Source organism: Camellia sinensis, chromosome 15, assembly GCF_055761805.1.
Source record: "Camellia sinensis isolate YWXY chromosome 15, ASM5576180v1, whole genome shotgun sequence".
Classification (NCBI taxonomy): Eukaryota; Viridiplantae; Streptophyta; class Magnoliopsida; order Ericales; family Theaceae; genus Camellia; species Camellia sinensis.
Genome location: NC_138975.1, coordinates 71,585,736 through 71,607,299, shown reverse-complemented (window position 1 = coordinate 71,607,299; position 21,564 = coordinate 71,585,736). Strand labels below are relative to the sequence as shown.

Here is a 21,564-nt window from a genome sequence, read left to right as displayed (position 1 = left end):
CGGAAAAATCGATTGAAGGTGCCAAAAGCACGTTTTGTTGAGATCCAAAAGGAAGATCCTGATAATGTTGATCGACTATGTGAAAGACTACAATGTGAGATTTCTCAAATGGGCCGTAGGTTAGCTCGCGATATACAGCTACACGTAGTTAAGAAGGATGCCCAGAAGAACAGAACAGAACCAAATGTTGCGGCTATCAAGGGTATCATGGAGGATCCTGAACTTGTCTCTGACGCTGAGCTTTCGGATTATTCAGACTCTGAGCCACCTGCCGATTTAAGCGTGAATTAGGTGTTAATGTCTACACTTCGGCAATATAACAACTTGCATTAATATGTAATGTCTGTGTTAGACTAAGTGTTTCCGTAATGAGTTTGTCAGATTGTCTGCCTAATATTTGTCTATCTAACTGCTATGTTTATGTATTGTGTGTTCAGTTCAGGGTGTTTAGGATGTATGTATTGTGTGTTCAGTTCAGGGTGTCTAGGATGTATGTATTGTGTGTTCAGTTCATGGTGTCCAGAATGTATTTTTGTGGGAGACTTATGTCTGTACTACCTATGTAATTGAAAACTGTTACATTTGCAACTTCAGTTATGTTGTTTTCATGTATGTATGAGTATTTAGTAAATTAGTGACTTCTTATATTATGTATTAAGTTTTATTACAAAAATATTGACAAAATTTATTTTAGGAGAAATACACATTCTCTTAATTAGTTCATATTCTCAATCGTGAGAACCCAATAATGTAACCATTATTCATTGAATATAACAAATAACGTTCTCATTTTTACAAAAAACTACACTAACAATAGCGCTTTCTGAATTTTAAAAAAAATTATGTTAAAGGCGTGGTTTGCAACCATGCTTTCTTAATTAAAAGCGTGATTTCTAATAGCACTTTCAATGTTCATCAAATTTTCGGCCCCAAACAGTGAAAGCGTGTTTTGTAATACCGCTTTAGCCTAGTTTGGGAATTTCGTCCAAACTAGGCCTAGTTTGGGAATTAAGATGATAATTTGGCTTGATATGGAAAAAGCCTCGAAATATAGTGCACATTAAAAAAATAAATAAATATTTAAAACATAAAATATTTATTCTCACTCCAGGGTGGGTTTTGTAAACACTTTGAAATTTTGAAAATTTTTGAAAAGTGATTTTGGAATTTTTTTTTCAAAAAATTTGAACTACAACAAATTTTTAAAAAATTTCTCAAAAATTATATCTTGAGATACAAACCAAACAAGCCCTAATTTTCAGTTTTCTAAATTAAGTTTTTTGAAAACTGAGTTTTTTGTTTTTAGTGAATATTTTTAAAGTTTTAAGCATTTTTTTTTTTTTACTTTTTTAGATGCATTTTACTTAGATGTGTTTAAAAAGTAAAATATTTGTAAAAAAATATTTTCAAAAATTAATAAACATACAAAAATATGAAAAATGTAATGAATTTTCATTTTTTTTTGTTTGTATTTTTGATATTTAGTGTATTTATGCTAGGTATGTTTAAAAACTTAAAATATTAAAAAATTCAACAAAAACAAAAAACTACAAAAAAATAAGAAAATAGAATTTTCTAAAAAATGTTTTAAAAAACTCAAAGCAAGCATTACGTTTTAATTTTTATTGTTATTTGTGCTGTAATTTTCTAAAGAAACCCATCTTTGAATGCATTGAAATTGCTGCTCTCTTACTCATCTTTTCATTTCCAAATCCAACCTTCCCACATGAGAAAAAATAATTAAAAAAAAAAATTTCTAAAACCATTTTTTATTAAAAATATTTGTGGTCAAAAAATATTTATGTTGAAAATATAAATTAAAAAAAATTAATGTAAAAATGACTTTTTTAAAACCACTTTTTATTAAAAATATTTTTTGGTAAAAAATATTTAAGTTGAAAATATAAATTAAAAAAAATTAAAATTAATGTAAAACCGGTTTTAGCAAAACCGTTTTCTAAAACGACATTTCTAAAACCGTTTTTTATTAAAAAATATTTTTGGTCATAAAATATTTATTTAAAAAAAATTAATGTAAAAACGACTTTTCTAAAGCCGTTTTTTATTAAAAAATATTTTTGGTCATAAAATATTTATTTAAAAAAATTAATGCAAAAACGGCTTTTCTAAAACCAGTTTTTATTAAAAAAAAATTGGAACAAAAAATATTTATGTTGAAAATATAAATTAAAAAAAAATTAATGTGAAAACGGTTTTACCAAAACCGTTTTTAATTAATTCAGAATTAATTAAAAATTAAATAAAACCGGCTTTTCTAAAGCCGTTTTCTGTATTCAAAATTTATTATTATTTTAATCACAAAATACGATTTTTCAAAAATCATTTTCTGAAAAACGACTTTTCTAATGCCGTTTTACCCTATAATAGGAATGAGTCATGATAGAGACCCCTTTAATCACAACCTCACAACCCCACAGACACGGGGCGGGTGGTGATTGGAGGTGTAGGAAAAAAAGAAAAAAGAAAAAGAAAATATAACCAGAGAGAGAGGGAGTCAAAGGAGATGGGAGAAAATGGGGGTATGAAATATTTTTGTAATAGGAATAAAGTTAAAAACGCATCCTAAAATGTTCAAAACGCCACAATCAGAGAAAAACGCCCCTCCATAAAATCCCCTACTACTCTCTCTCTCTCTCTCTCTCTATTTCCCGCTTGAAAGACCCTCCGAATGTCCAGAGGTTTAGGGTTTCTAATTCATAGTTTTGATCCTCAGTAACCTGTATAATCTCTCTACACTTTCGATTAACTTATAGGGAAACAATCAGTAACAATCATAGAAATGGCGGCTTTCAGTGCACTCTCGCTATGCCCCCACAATTTATCTTGTCGACCAAACCCTAACAGGCGTCGCTTTTTGTGCTCTCTCGCCTCTCCTTCTTCAATAGGTAAGCAGTCTTCGAGCTTTTCCTGTGAAAGTGGAGAGTTTTATCTCTGAGTTAATGTTCGTTTCTTTTTTCTTTCTGGCATGTTTTTTCTGATTAACCAAACAGGGGATATAGCTCGTTAATGTATTGGATTATGATGTGAGACGTACTATTTGTGTTGTTTATTGATAGCTAATTAATTGGATGAATGAGATTTTCTATTGCATATGGCTCTCTTTGCAAACAAGTGATTTATGACATTTTGTAATCGGTAGATTAGGGCACTTAAATCTTCTATTCATACTAAAAAATGTATTTTTGCTATTCATACTAAAAAATGTATTTTTGCTATTCATACTAAAAAATGTATTTTTGCAAGTTGTTGTAGAGCCTTATAATTGAAATCAGAAATTCATGATTGAAGCTTTGGTTCATTGTAGCATGACTTTAACAAATTATGTTCTGGTTTCATGTTTGCTTAAAGCAAATGCCAGAGTTAAAAATCACTTCATCCTCTGGGTTGTTGCCAAGAAAAAAAGGGGGACAAGAAATGGAAACAAAATCTTTATCTTATGCCTGTTTTTGGGTTTCCAAGAAATGAAAAACTTCAATCTGCCCAAGCTAATTGTTGGTCTAGGTTCACTTGACTGGGGTTATATTGTCTAGGTCGTAAGCAATAAAATTTTTAGCATTTTAGAAGTTTTAAAGCTACAGGACATATTTTATCTTAGTTTTTGTTTGTAGAATGCAAAAGATAAGTTTACCCAAATCATAAATTGTCTTCTGCAATAAACGTTTTTCTTATTCTTTCGATGTACATTTCTGCCTGTTGCAATCCCTCTTGTTTACTTTTGTTAAAATCCAACCTTATCAATTGTTTTGTTTTGTTTTGTTGTCTTTGTTATATTTATTTCTGAAATACATGAATGTGATACTGTTGGTCCATTGTAGGTACGCGTGGACCTAAAGTACCCCGTAAAAAATCAGGAAGATTGGAAGGGGCTGGAAAAAGTATGGAAGATTCTGTTCAGCGTAAGATGTGACAGTTTTATGAAGAGTCTGATGGTCCACCTCTCCGTGTCCTTCCAATTGGAGGCCTGGGTGAAATTGGGATGAATTGCATGCTTGTTGGGAATTATGATCGTTGTATTTTGATTGATGCTGGTGTTATGTTTCCGGAGTAAGTCTTCACAAACTGGTCTGATTTACATTTATTTAACAAGTTGTAGCTTGGTGATCATCATGCTTCGTTCCTGTCATCTGAAGGTTTTTGTTTTCTTGGGGTCTTACCGAAGTATATGCTCAATTGTGTAATTTCATCTGTGCTACATCTTTTCCTGCTGCTCTGGATTCTCTGCAGCAAGTAGAGGATCTAATTGTAATAACCCATATTCATGTCTTAGTCATGTTCATGTACATTTGCATGATTTTGTCTTGTTAAGCTTGCATTTGTAGACTTGGACTTGTTTTGCCTAGGTAAAGGTTCTTGTCTTGTCTTGATGCTATCATGTTTTCCCTAAGTGTTGTATGCATGCTTTGTTCCTTCTTTGCCATGTTAAGCCTAAGTCATGCCAAGCCTAGGTCATGTTAAGCCTAGGTCATGTTAAGCCTAGGTCATGCCAAGCCTAGGTCATGTTAAGCCGAGGTCATCTTAAGCCTAGGTCACACCTTTGAACCTCTTACACCTTGGACCATCTTGGAACCGCTTTTGTGACCTCCACCATCACCTAGGCATATTGGCCGAGATGTTATCACCTAGGCATCCGAGATCCTTAATCCTTGCACCTAGTGATCTTGTTCTGGGACTGGAATGACCTAGACCGAGGTGTGGCACATCTAGGCCGAGGTGTGGCACAGCTTAGTCAAGTGTTGTCCTTCCTAGCCGAGGTCATTGTCACCCTAGTTGCCGAAGTCTTGTGGTTAGCCGATGTCAATACTTGCCGGAGTGCCATTCCGAGTAGCTTGCTAGATACGCCTTGTCAGGGCCTTGTCTTGTCAATCTATCACCTTTTTGAAGAGAACCAACCAACCGTTGCCACGTGTCCGAGCTGAGAGTTAAGTCAGCCGGCAGAGAGAGAAACCCCTCATTTGTTGTATATTGTTTTGAAGAGTAGAGAGAGAAGCTCTAGAAGAGGGAGAAGAGTTCTTGAGAGAGAGTAGATTTCCAAGCTTGATTCCTAGAGATCCAACCGTTAGATCCGCGTTCTAAGGTTAGATCCTTGATCTGCTCATGATGTTCTTTATGTTTATGTTATTGCATTGCATGATTGAAAATGATTTGTAAGCCATGCATTGCTTTGAAGTTCGGTTTTAGAAAGAGAAAATGGTTTTCATGTGTTCTTCAAGAAAAGTCATGTTTTGATCCGAAAGCTCATGCCTAGATCCATGTTTTTGTGTTTGTTCTTGCATGATTTTCAAAGTATGGGTACCCAGGTCCATGTTTTCGAACTCATGTCATGAAATCCCAGATCTTGTAATAACAAGTTATGATTTTAGCATTCATATTCTTCATGTTCTTCATGCTCATGTTCTTCATGTTCTTCAAGGAGGAAACCCAGATTTCCAGACTTCATTTCCCTAGGTGTGATCACCGACACCACTCTTGCCTAGATCACACACCTAGGCCAAGCATCGTATCTCACCTTGGCCTACCTTGCATGATCACTTGCACGTTAGTTTATCTTGCATGCACACCTAGGCTAACCACTACACACCTAGGCCGACCATGGTACACCCATGCCGGCACCTTGTAACACCTCGGCAGACAGCTACATACTGAAGCCTAGGTAACCACACCTCGGCCAAGAGGTGTGGGACCTCGGCCAAGACCTCTTGAGTTCACCCAGCTAGGTCGTTTTAGCCTAGATCATCTCTGTGCATCCATTCCAGGACTTGGTTGGTACCCAGCATGTTTTCCCTAGGTATTTCCAGCATGTTTTCCCTAGGTATTTCCAGCATGTTTTCCCTAGGTATTTCCAGCATGTTTTCCCTAGGTATTTCCAGCATGTTTTCCCTAGGTGTTTTCGGCATGTTTCCCCTAGATCATTTGCATTCATGTGAAGCTTGTTTTTAAGAGTGCGTTCAATAGACTTTGCCATGTGTTTGTAGGACTTGGACCTTTGCCTTGATCCCGACGTCCCAAGAACTAGGTGAGTGGTATTTTTAATAAAGTTATGTTATAAAGTTTTGACAAAGCCTTGCTTCGTTTTAGAAAAGTATTTGATCAAGCATGAATGATTATCTCTATTTTGTGTATCAAGTATAAGCTTTGTTTTGATGACATTCTTGGAAAGTCCTCCCATGCTAGGGGACTCTAAGCCCATGTAGCACCATGTTTGAGAGATCTCTGTCATCGACGGTCTATGAACGGATGGCCCCACCGACGGTCTATGAACGGGTGGATTTGTCTAATCGATTCCGGGTCGATTATTCCCTTGTCTTGTCCGAAATGTCATCACCCCATGTATTATGTAGATGTTATTAACATCCCAAGCAAGATTTGAAAGACCAAGATTTGATTGATGAACTTGATTCATCCCATGTTTTGAACAAGCTATGAAATATGTATTGTTTTGACAAGGACCTTGGAAATCATTCATTTACCCCTTTATTACTTATATCATTCACTGAGTATCCAAGCTCACCCTCCCTATGTATATATGTAGGTAACAAGCAAGAAGTCGGCTACGCCGAGATGTGTGTGTGTTGCAAGATGTGTGTTTTGTATGCATGTTGTGTCGGCGTGAGGACGTCGGCAATCTTGAAGCTTTTGTATTTGAACATGTCGGCTTGAGAAGCTCTTTTGCTAAGATGTGATGTGTATTTTTGTACTTCATTTCTTTATCTATTCAAGTTGTAAAGCTATATAAAGATGTATGCCATTTCATTTGACTTATGCACTGCTCTTATGGACCACTTGTATTTTAGATTATTGCTTCCGCACTTGTGAGCCCCCTATATCTATACTCTGATTGTGTGTGAATTTTGTAAGTTGGCCTTCGGTAATCACGGATTACTGGCCATCACGGCACCAAACTACTAGGGGCGGTTTGGGGGCGTGACAGAATGGTATCAGAGCACGCGTTCCTTATAGTACGTTATTCACACACTTTGAGTCCTAAAGAGCATAGGATGTCCCTTAGAAGAATGTTAAGATTGCATCATGTTGCTTGCTACTTGACAAGGTGTGCATTATCTCGGCATGAGCATTTTGTTACATCGGCATGATCATGTTCACTTGCACACACGTTCATCTGTTCATTTTATTCTAAGAGTCACATCCTACATACCCCCAGCATCATGAGAAGAGGGAGACCCCCAGTTAGCCGAGATCAATCCGAGGACAGAATAAACAGATTGGAAAGATTGGTTGAAAGTTTGGCCGATGAATTAAGGCAGGCAAGGCAGCAGAACACCGGTACTACCTCCACCCAGGCCGAGCAGACAGATGGCCGACATGTAGTTCCACCACCGCCAGTACCACAAGTGCCTCCGCAGCCAGCTTTGTATGGAGATGACACATTGACCCTGATCAGAGAATTTAAGAAGATGAAACCGCCAAAGTTCCATGGAGGTATAGAGCCGATGAAGGCAGAAGCATGGATTCTTGAGATGGAGAAGTTGTTCGAGGTTTTTCCTAGCACCGACGCTCAGAAAGTGTCATTAGCAGCATTCACTTTGGAAGACGACGCTCGAAGATGGTGGATGATGATCCGAGAAGGTAACCCAGACTTGACTTGGGCCAGATTTTTGGAGCTGTTCTATGACAAGCATTTCCCACTCAGTGTCCGAGATCGCAAAACCACAGAATTTCAGATGTTGACCCAGGGTAGCAAAACAGTGGCGGAGTATGATCGTGCTTTCACCGAGTTGGCAAGGTATGCACCTCACATGGTCGACAACGAATACAGGAAAGCTCGCAAGTTTGAGAGTGGACTTCGAGGGCCAATTCAAGACCGGGTTAATTTGCTTAACATGCCGACGTATGCTGGAGTGTTAGATAAAGCCATCCTTGCAGAAGCCAACTTGAACAGAAGTCAGAGTTTAGGGGAGAATCAGAAAAAGAGGCAGACCTATGACAATCGCCAAGACCAGCATAATGCCGAGAAGAAGACGAATGTGGACAATTCCAATAACACAAATCGGGAAGGTGGCACCAGGCCGACATGTACAAGTTGCGGGAGGCGACATTTCGGAGTTTGTCATCGGACATCTGGAGCATGTTTTGAATGCGGTGAGATGGGTCATCATATTAAGGATTGTCCCAAGGTAAAGGCTAGAGATGATAAGAAGAGCTGAGAATCCGACTTTCGGAATTATTTTGGGGGCAAGGTAAGTTAAGTTTGGGGACCAAACTTCTTTAAGGAGGGTAGACTGTAATAACCCATATTCATGTCTTAGTCATGTTCATGTACATTTGCATGATTTTGTCTTGTTAAGCTTGCATTTGTAGACTTGGACTTGTTTTGCCTAGGTAAAGGTTCTTGTCTTGTCTTGATGCTATCATGTTTTCCCTAAGTGTTGTATGCATGCTTTGTTCCTTCTTTGCCATGTTAAGCCTAAGTCATGCCAAGCCTAGGTCATGTTAAGCCTAGGTCATGTTAAGCCTAGGTCATGCCAAGCCTAGGTCATGTTAAGCCGAGGTCATCTTAAGCCTAGGTCACACCTTTGAACCTCTTACACCTTGGACCATCTTGGAACCGCTTTTGTGACCTCCACCATCACCTAGGCATATTGGCCGAGATGTTATCACCTAGGCATCCGAGATCCTTAATCCTTGCACCTAGTGATCTTGTTCTGGGACTGGAATGACCTAGACCGAGGTGTGGCACATCTAGGCCGAGGTGTGGCACAGCTTAGTCAAGTGTTGTCCTTCCTAGCCGAGGTCATTGTCACCCTAGTTGCCGAAGTCTTGTGGTTAGCCGATGTCAATACTTGCCGGAGTGCCATTCCGAGTAGCTTGCTAGATACGCCTTGTCAGGGCCTTGTCTTGTCAATCTATCACCTTTTTGAAGAGAACCAACCAACCGTTGCCGCGTGTCCGAGCTGAGAGTTAAGTCAGCCGGCAGAGAGAGAAACCCCTCATTTGTTGTATATTGTTTTGAAGAGTAGAGAGAGAAGCTCTAGAAGAGGGAGAAGAGTTCTTGAGAGAGAGTAGATTTCCAAGCTTGATTCCTAGAGATCCAACCGTTAGATCCGCGTTCTAAGGTTAGATCCTTGATCTGCTCATGATGTTCTTTATGTTTATGTTATTGCATTGCATGATTGAAAATGATTTGTAAGCCATGCATTGCTTTGAAGTTCGGTTTTAGAAAGAGAAAATGGTTTTCATGTGTTCTTCAAGAAAAGTCATGTTTTGATCCGAAAGCTCATGCCTAGATCCATGTTTTTGTGTTTGTTCTTGCATGATTTTCAAAGTATGGGTACCCAGGTCCATGTTTTCGAACTCATGTCATGAAATCCCAGATCTTGTAATAACAAGTTATGATTTTAGCATTCATATTCTTCATGTTCTTCATGCTCATGTTCTTCATGTTCTTCAAGGAGGAAACCCAGATTTCCAGACTTCATTTCCCTAGGTGTGATCACCGACACCACTCTTGCCTAGATCACACACCTAGGCCAAGCATCGTATCTCACCTTGGCCTACCTTGCATGATCACTTGCACGTTAGTTTATCTTGCATGCACACCTAGGCTAACCACTACACACCTAGGCCGACCATGGTACACCCATGCCGGCACCTTGTAACACCTCGGCAGACAGCTGCATACTGAAGCCTAGGTAACCACACCTCGGCCAAGAGGTGTGGGACCTCGGCCAAGACCTCTTGAGTTCACCCAGCTAGGTCGTTTTAGCCTAGATCATCTCTGTGCATCCATTCCAGGACTTGGTTGGTACCCAGCATGTTTTCCCTAGGTATTTCCAGCATGTTTTCCCTAGGTATTTCCAGCATGTTTTCCCTAGGTATTTCCAGCATGTTTTCCCTAGGTGTTTTCGGCATGTTTCCCCTAGATCATTTGCATTCATGTGAAGCTTGTTTTTAAGAGTGCGTTCAATAGACTTTGCCATGTGTTTGTAGGACTTGGACCTTTGCCTTGATCCCGACGTCCCAAGAACTAGGTGAGTGGTATTTTTAATAAAGTTATGTTATAAAGTTTTGACAAAGCCTTGCTTCGTTTTAGAAAAGTATTTGATCAAGCATGAATGATTATCTCTATTTTGTGTATCAAGTATAAGCTTTGTTTTGATGACATTCTTGGAAAGTCCTCCCATGCTAGGGGACTCTAAGCCCATGTAGCACCATGTTTGAGAGATCTCTGTCATCGACGGTCTATGAACGGATGGCCCCACCGACGGTCTATGAACGGGTGGATTTGTCTAATCGATTCCGGGTCGATTATTCCCTTGTCTTGTCCGAAATGTCATCACCCCATGTATTATGTAGATGTTATTAACATCCCAAGCAAGATTTGAAAGACCAAGATTTGATTGATGAACTTGATTCATCCCATGTTTTGAACAAGCTATGAAATATGTATTGTTTTGACAAGGACCTTGGAAATCATTCATTTACCCCTTTATTACTTATATCATTCACTGAGTATCCAAGCTCACCCTCCCTATGTATATATGTAGGTAACAAGCAAGAAGTCGGCTACGCCGAGATGTGTGTGTGTTGCAAGATGTGTGTTTTGTATGCATGTTGTGTCGGCGTGAGGACGTCGGCAATCTTGAAGCTTTTGTATTTGAACATGTCGGCTTGAGAAGCTCTTTTGCTAAGATGTGATGTGTATTTTTGTACTTCATTTCTTTATCTATTCAAGTTGTAAAGCTATATAAAGATGTATGCCATTTCATTTGACTTATGCACTGCTCTTATGGACCACTTGTATTTTAGATTATTGCTTCCGCACTTGTGAGCCCCCTATATCTATACTCTGATTGTGTGTGAATTTTGTAAGTTGGCCTTCGGTAATCACGGATTATTGGCCATCACGGCACCAAACTACTAGGGGCGGTTTGGGGGCGTGACACTAATTGTATTAATCAAATTTGCTTCATAAAATTATTTTTCCAGCGTGGAAAACTCTGGCAGGCATGAACTTTTTCTAAATGATTTTATAATTATTTGTCACCTGAAACCATGTGACAACGCTGCACATCCACACGAGCGAGCATGCAAGGCTAGAGTAAATCCAAACAATCTTGTACCACAATAATCAGGGGAATAAAATAAATATTCAATTATAAGGTTCTAAAATCCACCCAAAAAAAAAAAAAAAACTACAATAAATCTTAAACATTTAGAAACTTGCACCAAAATCCCCTAGTATTCCATTAACAAAATTTGTAATCTAAAATAAATTAAAATCAAACTCCTACACTCAGCACTCCCACAAGCAAAACCTACGCAACTCTGCTCCTCTGAATTTGACAAAACCATAATAAAAGAAGGGTGAGCTCAACAATCTAACAAATGACCAACTATCAGTACTAGTTGGATCAAGCATATAGAAAATAGTCGATAAGCAAGGAAATATGGTTTCTAACAATTCGATGAAGGAGCAATTTATTTCCAAGGTAGATACCTAGTACAATAATTCCAAGGTAGATACCTAGCTAAAATTAACATAGTGTAATGTCACAATTTATTTGAAAAGATAAGTAATCCAATAAAAAGTCATTTGTTCAAGACAATGGTTTGATATCCAATAGTACAATAATTCAATAAACAAAACCCAAGTCTTAAAAGACTATGGCCACATTAGTCCGTGACAAGATCCAGAACCACACATAGGCCTTTGGTAAAAGTCCCAGTAGAAACTAGTTTTTATGCCAATAAATAACCTCCATTGGCTAGGGGTCCAAATCATAGTTAGACTGGAGTCATGTTTGCAATTCAAACAAGAAATAAAATATTCAATGTCTTTGGAATAACATTTTCATAAAATTTGTTTGAATTGTTTCACAAAATATATCTTGATTTATTTGCACAATTCATATTTGATGTTATTTCATAGTTGATCCGTATTTTTCTTTTAAGAACACAAGTGAGTGATAAAATATATTTTTTTCATTTTGCAATACACGAAACATATAGGGCTTGTTTCATTTGTTTTTGGGAGAGTTGTTTTTGAAAAAAAATTTGGGGAGAGAGTTTAGAAATTTTTTTGGTTTGTTTGGTTGTATATTTTTAAAATAGTTTTGGAGTTTGGAATGATTTGATATTTTGTTGTAATTGAGTAGATGTGTGTGAGAGAAAAAGTGATTGAGAAGGAGAGAGGAGAGATGAAAAGTGATTGATTGATGTGTAAGAGAGAGAGTGTGATTTTGGAAATTTTTTGAGAAAAATCATAAACCAAGCAAAATTTTGAAATTTTTTTTCAAAAACAACTCTCCCAAAAACAAACCAAACAAGCCCATAATTTTTAAATGATACAATAGGAATGAAAACAAACCAACGGTGATAGAGGGTTATTAAACCTCAAACGATAAAAGAATATTTCAAAATCTAACTCCAAAATACCAAGATCCACTTCAATCACGCAATCCTAATAAATATTACACCACATAAGTAAATATAATTATCATCTTATTTAATTCCCATTAATTAAACCATAGTACTGTAATTCTAAAATAACCAGTCACCACCCTTGATATGAATTCTAGAATCAGTCAATAGTTTCATTCAGCAACTGCAATCTCCATTCAATTGTTTCTTTTTTTAACCATCCCAAATTCCACTGAACAGTTTATATTGTCAACCCTACCTAATGGACCCTCATGCTAACCACTACTCACGGTTCAATTCACCCCCAAAATCCAAATACAAATTAAATTCATGAGTGAAATCCAAGATTCATGCATAGGGAACTTTACCTTAAATTAAAATCAACTCAACTTCAAGTATTCCATAAAATTTTATGAATATTATTCTCAATGAAACGCTAGGTCTACATATTCCATGTACTCATGATTACAACATGGAGAAGTTGAGAGTCTAAGGTTTACCTTCAAATGATTTTAGGATTAATTGATTCCTTGAATCGCTTCTTTTTTATGGCCTCCTTCAATAGAATATGTAAAAGTGGAGAATGCAAATATGATGTCTTATATATATAAACTAGGAGGGTTTTCTTATCTCTATCTCTTTTCTTCATAAATCTTCAAAAATTATTTTATTTGCTAAGAGGAGGCCCCTCTACAAAAATTAATATATAACCTCAATATAACCATAATGAACCCTTTTTTGGATATAAAATTGTTAGTACTAGTGAAATTTTCTAATGTAATTATTGCTTATTTAGATTCCTCCCCTTCTTTTTTGATACACCGACTTTTGATCACATGTGGACACATATTTCAGCTATGATGAGCTTGGTGTCCAGAAAATTATACCTGATACCACCTTTATAAGAAAATGGAGTCACAAAATTGAAGCAGTTGTCATAACACATGGTCATGAGGATCACATTGGTGCGTTGCCTTGGGTAAATTTTCTTTTCTACCACTTTATTATGCTAGCAATGCATTAAACATTTGTGCATAATGCATTGTGTTTTTCTTGGATTATTAGATGTTGAAGACACTGATTCACTTGTGTTTTGAATAGAGAAGTTGAGAATACGCCATTCAAGAGGTTCATATATTAATTACTTGCTACATTGATGATTTATTTGATGGGGTCAAAAAACAATCTGTGAAAAGTACCTATATGATCATTAGCTGCTCTATATTTTGATGCAGAACTCAATTCATTGGTATGAGTTTTGATGTAGGATGACATTACAGTGAAGCAAATGGCCGATAACTACCCATTAGTATGTTCACCACATATACAAGTTCAGCTGGCAGATATAGCATTTTGTTCCTTGTTTCCATGTAGTGCAACTAAATGTTAAATTTTTGCTAGAGAAATCATTAGTAATCAAAAAGTAACATTGATTCTCTAAGAAATATATTTAATTTTGATCCACTTTAACATTCATAACAGGTTTTGATAGTGTTGTTGGTAAATAAATATTTTGTAGGGTAGTTGAACTAAGTTTTAGATTGAACAACCTTTCATATCAAGTGTGCACCACATGTATAATTTAGATGGGCAAACTAAAAAAGCATTTCATTACCACCAATGGTGGTAGCCTAATGGATAGGAGATCACTCCCACTAGTTTTGGTGAGCATGTTGTTCTGGGTTTAAATATTCGCAGGTATAATGTGATTCTCATCCTCCTTCGCTCTGTGCTTCGGCTCTCTAGGACCCTAGTGAGGCTATGAGTTAGGCTATGTCTCACCCCTCTTGGTAGGGTTCCCAGTAGGTCGGTGGTCCTATGGTCCTCTAGGTTGGTCGCTCCCTCTTTCCTTCTTGAATCAAGCAAATAAATTTCATTTCTTTGTTTCCATACCAATGTTATTAAAAGCACACCTAGGCGCAAGGCCCAGCCATGCCCATCCCCTGCGCCTTGCAATGGTCAAGGCGAGGTGACTTCACTAAGGCGTAATTAAAGCGTGCGATTGGAACAAGGCGCGATTAAGCCCAAGGCGCAGGCCTTGAGTTTTTTTTTGTTTTTTGTATTTTAATTGGACCATTGAAATTACATGGGTCAGCTACAGCAGGTCATATTTATTTAGCCCCAAATCAACAAACGACAGAAGAAAAAACAAGCCCTAATCCAAAGCTCCAAAAAAGTCGAACTCGTCGTGCAGTCCAGGAGCTTCGAATGTGCAAGTATGTCTATCTTCTCTTTGCTTTTGTCTCTTCTTCCCCTTCTCTTTGTTTGTTCTTCTCTTCGTCTCTTCTCTTCTATTCGTCAGTCGTCGTCTTCTTCTTCTTCTCTTCCTTATGCTACCTTCATCTTATTTTTCGTTTATTTTCTGGAATGCTCTATTTTTGTTTATGGAGTTAGGCTGAGCTGAGATTTTTAGGGCTTCAAATGTACTATGTTGTCTTCTTCTTCTTCTTCTCTGCTTTTTTGCTTCTTTTTATTTTATTTTATTTTATTTTCTTCTATGCTTTTCTTCTCTGGACTGCTTTGTTTATTAAATATTTATTCTGAATTGCTCTATTTCTTCTCTACTTTTATGTTTTAGTTGACCTTTAGATCATGGATATTCGTGTTTTATATTGAACTTTGGAATATTACTCATTTGTCTATGTTAAAATAGCGATATTTATTAGTATTTATTTTTTAAAATGTTCAGTGTTTCATTTTGTTTATGTTATACCAGTTAATTATTTGTTTGCATGCCTCATATTAAATTATATTATTTCAACCTGCTATGGTGCACCTTACTTTGATGAAGCCTGTGCCTCGCGTTGCACCTTGCGCCTTGCGTCTAAGGCCTCAAGAGACCTTGGTGCGCTTATCTCTTTTAATAACACTGTTCCATACACTGCAATTGAATGTTCAAGTTTAGTTAGAGAAATATATTGTCATCAAAAAGTAAAATTGATCCTATGAGAAATGTCTGATTATGAGCCTCTATAGCATTCCTAACAAGTTTTGATATTGCTAGTAAAGAAATAGTTGCATTGAAAATATGGACTAAACAATCTTTTCCTTTGATACTAACATTGTTGACACACTATATTATATAGACTTAGGTATTGCCTAAACACTATGTTACACAGACTTTCTTACGGGTGCATGTTCAAGCGTTAGGGGGTTAGGGTTTAGGGTTTAGGGCAGGGTTTAGAGGGTTAGGGTTTATGGATTAGTGTTTGGTGTCTGGGGTTAGGGTTTGCGGTTTCAGGGTGCGGGGTTTGGGGGTTCAGGGTTGGGGTTTTAGGAGTTTACGGGTTAGGGTTTTTGGATTTAGAGTTTAGGGTTTCGGAGTTTAGGGATTAGGGTTTGGGTTTAGTGGTTAGGGTTTTGGGATTAGGGGTTAGGGCGGTTTGGCGTTTGGGATTAGGTTTTGGGATTTAGGGTTTATAGTTTGAGGTTTTGGGTTTTGGGGTTTTATGTTTCGGGTTTATGGGTTTTGCAAATCCTAAACCCTTAACTCCTTCCTAATCTCAACCCCAACACCCAACCCTTAATTCCTAACCGCTAAGCCTAAATCCTAACTCTTAAACCTTAAACCCTGACCCAAAACCCCTGACCCCCGACCCTGGACCCTGGAACCCTTAACTCCTAACCCCTAGGCTTAAAACCCTAACTCCTAAACCTTAAACCCTAAGCCTTTGACCTCCGATCCTAGACCCTGGACCCTGGACCTTAGTCCTTAGACCTTAGACCCTAAACCCTAATAGAACCTTAAATCCTAAACCTTAAATCCTAATAGACCCTAGACGTTAGACCCTAGATCGTAAACCTTAATAGACCTTAGACCCTAAACCTTAGACCCCAGACCCCAAACTCGAAAACCCCAAATCCCAAACACCCAACCTCAAACCCCAATCCCAAACACCCAACCTCAAATCCCAATCCCAAACACCAAATCCTAATAGACCCTAAACCCTAAACCCTAATAGTTCCTAGACCCTAGACCCAAATAGACCCCAGATCCCAACCCCCAAACCCTAACCCTAACCCCAAACCCAAACCCAAACCCAAACCCAAAACAGTGAACCCCGTAAAAACCCTCTAAATCCCAAACACTAAACTCCAAATCCATAATCCAAAACCCAAAGCCGAAAACCCCAAAACCCTAATCCCCTAAAAACCCTAAAACCACCAAACCTAAACCTCAAAACCTAAAACCTAAACCCCAAACCCAAACCAAAACTCGAAACCCCTAAAACCCTAACCCCTAAATCCCTAAACCCAAACCCCAAACCCTAACTCGTAAACTCTAAACCCTAAACCCTAACCCCTAAGCCTCTAACCCTTAATCCCTAAACCCTAACCTCTAACCCTAAATCCTAAATCCTAAACCCTAAAAAATCCTAATCCCACGAACCAGAATCCTCAAATCCCAAACCCTAAACCCCCCCGCCAAACCCCAAACCCTAACCCGTAAACTCTAGACCCTAAACCCCTAAGCCCCTAACTCCTAACTCTTAAACCCTAACCCTAAACCCTAATCCCTAACCTCTAACCCCTGACCCTAAATCTTAAATCCTAAATCCTAAACACTAAAAAACCCTAAACCCATAAACCAAAAACCCCAAACCCCAAATCCCAAACCCTAAACCCCCAAACCCTAAAAGCTAAACGCCGAACCCCGAAACTGCGAAACCCCAAACCCCTAAACTCCAAACCCCAAGACCTAACCCCAAACCACAAACCCCAAACCCTAAACCCTAAACCGTACCCTAACCCCTAAACCCTTAACCCCTAACCCTAAACCAAACCCTACACCCTAACCACTGACCACAAATCCAAAACCCAAAACGCAAAACCCAAAAATCCCAAAACCCCAAATCACAAACCTTAAACCCTAAACCCCCAAACCCTAAAAGCCAAACCCCGAATCCCGAATCCCGAACCCCGAAACCCCAAAACCCAATTACCCCAAACCCTAAGCCTTAAACCCTAAACCCTAAACCCCAAACCCCAAACTCCAAAACCTAACCCCATACTCCAAACCCTAAACCATAAACCCTACCATAACCCCCTAAACCCTAAATCCTAACCCTCTAACCCTCTAACCCCAAAACTTCAAACCCCCAATCCCAACCCCCAAACCCTAAACCTCAACCCCCGACCCTAGACCCTTAACCCTACACACTAGACCCTCAACCCTAAATTCTAGGGCCCCAACAACTAACCCCCAACCGCTCAACCCCCAACCCTAAAACGAACACCTAAACCCCAAACCCCTAAACCCCTAACCCTCAAACCTCAAACCCTAAATCTTAAACTCTAAAACCCTAAACTAAACCCCTAAACCCCTAAAACCCTAAACTAATCTAAACCGCAAGCCCCTGACCCTAACCCCAACCCCTAACCCCTAATCCCTAAACCCCCTAAGGTTTTGGGTTTGGGATTTAGGGTTTGATGATGATGATGCGCAGATTGTCCTGAGCAAGATGCCAAGTACGACAATCGCATCTAGAGCGGAGACGATATTCATATCATTGGCTTGCGAAAGTCAGAAGAAATTATTGGGATTAGCATTGGCTCCTAGCAATGCGGTAAAGAGGTTTCCCCAGCCACGCACTAGTGCTAGCATCCAGTCAGAGGGTGGCGAAAAATTATTGCTGCTGCTAAAGGTGGCAGTGAAAAGGTCAGAGATGCGAGTGAATGTAATTGATTCGCAGATCATTTGAATCACGATGATCAGTGACCTTATGCGATCTACGTAGGAGATCGTGGAGGTAGCTAGATCATTTACGGCATTAGTGAGTGCGGTCGGGCCAAGAGCTATGTTATTCATACATTGTCCGGAAACATGTTTCAAGGCATTGTAGCCGCCATCGTAACCCAAGAAAGTGGATCCGAGAATTAGATGTGGAGCAGTAGGAGAAGTACGCCCGAACTCCAACCACTCCTCAAAATTCTTCAATTGGTAGACGTCCAAGTAGGGGTTGTCCTGTTGAATACTCAGTCTGATCCAATGGTTGTTGGTTCGCAGTATGATGTTGAACCATCGAGTGGGTGGATTCTGCTAACTAGTAAGTGCGGGAATATTGTGTGAAAAGGTCTCACAATTCAATGCGCAAGTCCTTAATGAAGTCTCTGTAAGTTCCACTACCGCATTCAATGTTGAATTCCTTCGTGAATTCCGCCATTAACTGAATTCAAATTTACCATTGACAATAGTAATCAATTAACAGAAAAATATGAAAATAATAACTCAATGAAAGTGCTTGTAATTATCCTTTTCAACGTTGAATTCCACCATTGACAATAATAATAAATCAATAACTAAAATAATAATAATTATAAGTTAAAATAATAATAATTTAATAATATTAATAAATAATTTTCATTTTTCTCATCTCAGACATTATAGTCAAATCTTGAATCGAATCGTGAATCGTTGTGCTAAAATAATGAATCGTGAATCGTGTGATTCACTTTATTTGCGCCCGACCACTAGTGTTAAATAAAATGAATCATATGATTCACGATTAATTATTTTAGCAAAACGATTCATGATTCGATTCAAGATTTGACAATAATGCCTGAGATGAGAAAAATAAAAATTATTTATTAATAGTATTTAATTATTACTATTTTAGCTTTTAATTATTATTATTATTTTAGCTACTGATTTATTATTATTGTCAATGACAGAATTTAATTGAGTTAATGGTGGAATTTAATGTTGAAAAGGATAATTACAAACACTCCATTGAGTTATTATTTTTATGTTTTTCTATTGATTGATTATTAATGTCAGTGACAGAATTGAATTTAGTTACTAGCGGAATTCACAAAGGAGTTCAACGTTGAAAGGGGTAGTGGAGTGTACAGGGACTTCATTGTGGACTTGCGCGTTGAATTGGGAGAGACCTTTTCACACAATATTCCCGTACTTCCGGCTCGGCAGAATTCATCCACTAAATGGTTCAACATCATACTGCGAACCAATGATCATTAGATCAGGCTGAGGATTCAACGGGACAACCCCTACTTGGACGCCTACCAAATGGAGTTTTTGAGGAGTGGTTGGAGTTCGGGCGTACTTCTACACTTCCAATTCCCATATCCACTTTCTTGGGTTACGATAGCGGCTACAATGCCCTGGAATGTATTTCTGAACAAGGCATAAATAACATAGTCGTTGGCCCGACTGCACTCACTAATACCGTAAATAATCTGGCCGCAGATTGTGCGAGGTCACTGATCATCGCGATTCAAATGATCTACGAATCGAATAGATTCACTCGTATCGCCGATCATCTCGCTGCCACATTCAGCAACAGTAGTTCTTCGCCACCCCTTGATTGGATGCTGGCACTAGTGCGTGGCTAGGGAGACCTCTTTGCCGCATTCCTTCGAGCCAATGCTGATCTCAATAATTTATTCTGAATTTCGCAATCCAATGATATGAATAGTGTTTGCTCTAGACGTGGTTGCTGTACTTGGCATTTGCTCAGGAGCGCCTGTGCATCATAATCATCAAACCTGAAACTTTTAGGGTTTTTGGTTTTGGTGTTAGGGTTTTAGGGGTTTAGGGTTGGGGTTGGGGTTTAGGGTTTAGGGTCAGGTTTAGAGGGTTAGGAAAGGGGTTAGGGCTTAGGGTTTAGGGGTTGAGATTGGGGTTCGGGTTCGGGTTCGGGTTCAGGTTTTGAGGTGGGGGTCGGAGTCAAGGTTAAGGTTTTGGGTTTAGCGGTTAAAGTTTAGAGGTTAAGGGTTAGGGTTTTGCATTTTGGGTTTTGGATTTTTAGCGCGTTTAGGGTTTTTAGTGGGTTTGGGGTTTAGGATTTACGATTTGGTGTTTAGGGTTTTGGGATTTGGTGTTTGGGCTTTGGGTTTAAGGGTTTGGAAACCCCAAACCCTAACCCCTAACCCCTAAAACGCTAACTCTTAAAAACCCTAACCCCTAACCCCTAAAACGCTAACTCTTAAACCCTAACCCCTAACCTCTAATCCCTAAAACGCTAACTCTTAAACCCTATCCCCTAACACCTAAACCCCTAACCTGAACCCTAACCGCCAAACCCTAACTCCTAACCCCTTTGCCTAAACCCTGATCCCTAAACCATAAATCATAAGCCCTGGACCCAAAACCTCTTACCCAAAACCCTAGAAATTAAACCCTAATAGACCTTAAATCTTAAACCTTAAATCCTAATAGACCCTAAACCCTAGAACCCAGACCCTAGACCCCAAAACCCCAATCCCCAACTGCAAACCCTAATAGACCCTAGACTCTAAACCCTAATAGTTCCTAGACCTTAACTCTAATAGACCCTAGACCCTAGACCCTAATAGACCCTAGACCCATGACCTCAAACCCCAACCACAACCCTAAACCCTAAACAGTGAACCTCCTAAAAACCCGAAACCCAAAACCGAAAGCCCAAGACCTCAAAACCTCTAAAACCACAAAACCCAAACCCAAACCCGAAACCCGAACCCCTAAAACCCTAAACCCCTAACCTCTAACCCTAAATCCTAAACCTTAAACCCTAAACCCTAAAAAAGCCTAAACCCTCAACCCAAAAATCCTAAAACCCCAAATCCTAAACCCCAAAACCCTAAAAGCTAAACCCCGGACCTCGAAATCTCGAAACCCCTAAACCCCAACAACTAACCCCAAACCCTAAACCATAAACCTTACCCTAACCCCTAACCCCTAACCCTAAACCCTACACGCTAACCCCTAAACCCTATCCCAAAATCCAAAGCCCTAACTCTAATCCCAAAACCCCAAACCCTAAACCTCAACCCACGACCCTAGACCCTCAACCCTAGACCCTAGACCCTCAACCCTAAAATCCTAAACCCCAAACCCCAACCCCCAATACCCAACCCCCCAACCGCTAACCCCCAACCTTCAACCGAACACCTAAACCTCAATCCTCAACACCCAAACCCCTAAACCCCGAACCCTTAAACCCCAAATGCTAAACCACTAAAACCCTAAACTAAACCCCTAAACACCTAAAACACTAAACTAAACCTCCAAACCCCTAATCCTAATACCTAACCCCTAACTCCCTAATCTCCAAACCCCAAAATCCTAAATCCTAAACCAAAGGGTTTAGGGTTTGAGGTTTAGGGTTTGATGATGATGCGGGGACGCTCTTGAGCAAGATGCCAAATACGACAACAGCATCC

General features: G+C 38.9%; 1 non-coding gene across 2 annotated transcripts; it reads left to right on the top strand.

Moving 5' to 3' along the window:
* Window positions 1-2,599: 2,599 nt before the first annotated feature.
* LOC114262307 (uncharacterized) lies at window positions 2,600-13,826 on the top strand. 2 transcript variants are annotated; one of them, XR_014357179.1, is made up of 4 exons: window positions 2,600-2,906; window positions 3,837-4,065; window positions 13,255-13,378; window positions 13,465-13,826. It is a non-coding gene; the product is annotated as an uncharacterized LOC114262307 (transcript). The 2 variants fall into 2 exon arrangements; XR_014357180.1 differs by having other exon boundaries at window positions 2,616-2,906; window positions 13,255-13,364.
* The last annotated feature ends 7,738 nt before the right edge of the window (window positions 13,827-21,564 follow it).